At 36.7% G+C, this 2,373-nt stretch overlaps 1 protein-coding gene across 1 annotated transcript in view; it reads right to left on the reverse strand.

The window, feature by feature from the left end:
* LOC102767615 (synaptotagmin-like protein 5) overlaps window positions 1-2,373 on the reverse strand; it is a gene marked incomplete at its 3' end in the record, with an annotated part of 29,127 nt that overhangs the window by 2,323 nt on the left and 24,431 nt on the right. The gene's annotated exons all lie outside the window — the stretch shown is intronic.

Raw genomic sequence — 2,373 nt, forward strand, 5'->3', positions numbered from 1 at the left:
GGCAATGGTAATTTTAAAAGTTTCCTTATTTATTCTATGTATTGCCAAATTTGGAAAACAGATGACAGATTCATTCCACTTAAATCCTTCACAGACATATCATTCCTTTATGTTATCCATATCTAATCCCCTCTTCACCATAACATTTGTATGTTCTAGAAGAAAATACTCCCAGATTCATCCCACACATCTCATACTTTTTCCTTTTACATTTGTGGAACTGTGCTTCACTATACCCAACAATGCTAGCATCTCCCCAAAGGCAGGAATAATTACTTCAGTTTCTTGTATATACTGCTCAGGACCCAGTTCTGTGCTAAATTATAAGGTACTTAAATGTTTAAGACTATTTATTATTTCTTTGGGGCCTTCAAACTAACTTGTAATGTATTATGAGGGTCATGTTAAAGATTATAAGCAATATATATAAAACCAGAAACCAGGTATTTTAATCCCTAGCCTAATGAGAGATTCATAAATGGGGAATTATAAAAGTGAAGAGTAAGAGTTCCAAAACCTTTGATTGTCTCATTTATCCAATGAACATTTATTAGGTGCCTATTATGTACTAGGCATTCTGATATTCAGAGAGGAAAATAAGTCAAACAGGATATCTACTAAGGATTCCAATTATCCTCCATATCATTCAAGTAAAGGACAAATGATGCAAGATGATTCATATGCTGCAACAGGCAGCTATACAGAACAATCTTCTCCTATATAAACACAAATGACAACCTACAGTAGATGCTTTCTTAATCCCTAATTTAGAGCTTAGAAAGTACCTTTATGTCTTTTTTCCCCATGAGCAACTGCTCATGAAATTAAGTGTAAGAAAAGTAAATCCATATGATTTATTTTTGAAAACTTATAAAAGCTACAAGCTTTAAAGAAAAAAATGCATTCTCATTTGAAGACCACAACTATATTATTTAGAGAAGCACTTCAGGGCACAGGAGAAATACTAGTAAAACATTGCCCTTTCAAAATCTATAACAATTCATGCAACAACAATAAAGAAACAAAGTGATCAAAATGGGTAGAAAAAAGCTAGCAATCTTAGACAGCAGTACTATCATCCTGATAGTCTCTTATCTCCAACGTGTGATTTATCATTCTTAAGCAAAATGCCCAAACAGCTCCAGCATAGCATCCACTTTTAAGGCAGGAATAAGGAGGAAGGTGTATAACATGAACCTGCCTCTTAACAGAAAAGCAAAAATTAACTCAAAAGTTCTCCCATCAGATTTTCCCTTAGGTTTCCTTGACCAGACAGTGTCACATCACCACCACTAGCTGCAAGGAAGGCTAAGAATGTGGAAGAAGTTGGACTGCACATCCCTGTCCTCTTGACATTAGATGTGGTATTGTGACTGGCATTGATCCACAAAATGTGGCATGGGATTCCTTCCAGTTAAAAACTGCAAAAAGTGAATGCTTGGTTTTCCATAAACCCTCCTCTTGGCTTGGAAAGTGGCAATGTCCCAAATAGTGTCTGCTCTGTAAATCTGGGTCCTGGTTTGAGGATGCCATGAACTATAGTCTCCAGCCATTCTGTTTTGGATGTATAGGATGGGAAAACTTTCATTGTTTTAAGCCACTAAGAATTTGAGGCTTTTATTGCAGCATAATTTAGCCTATCCTGATAAACATATAGTGTAGTCCTTCATCTGGTTGGCTCACATATATCCTTTTAACTTCAGCTTTACTGTTGCTTCCCCAGTGAGGCTTTTTCTGACAGCCAAATTTATAGCAGATTCCCATCTTATTCTCGCTCATAGAAATGTGTTCTTTTTCTTCACAGCACATACCATAATTTTTAAATTATATCTTTATTTGGCTGTTTTTAACTGGTTTAATTGTCTCACTAACTCCTCTATGAGGGCAAGACTATATCTGTTTTGTTCAGCACATAAGCAGTGGCTGGAACATAATAGATAACATTTAATTAAGTGAATAAAAGAAAGCATAAGTAAAAGCTAAAAAGTAACAAGAGGAGAAAGAGAGGAACTTGGAGAAGGAAACTCAGGCATGCTGATTATTGGGTATCACTGGGCATTCTACTTAACCTCTCTGGGTCTCAGCTACTTCAACTTCAAAATGAAGATAATTCCCTTCCAATCTTCATCTGAGAGTGTTTCTGAGGGCCAGAGGCAATAAAGTATGGTAGTGTGCTTTGCAAATTATAGAAGACTTTTACAAAATAACGCCATCATTATTAAAAAGAGAATGAGCCCAGCTGGTGTGGTTTAGTGGTTGAGCTTCGACCTATGAACCAGGAGGTCATGGTTTGATTCCTGGTCAGGACACATGCCAGGGTTGTGGGCTCAATCCTCAGTGTGGGGCATGGAGAAGGCAGTGGATCAATGATTC

This window comes from Myotis davidii, unplaced genomic scaffold (assembly GCF_000327345.1).
Source record: "Myotis davidii unplaced genomic scaffold, ASM32734v1 scaffold1445, whole genome shotgun sequence".
Classification (NCBI taxonomy): domain Eukaryota; kingdom Metazoa; phylum Chordata; class Mammalia; order Chiroptera; family Vespertilionidae; genus Myotis; species Myotis davidii.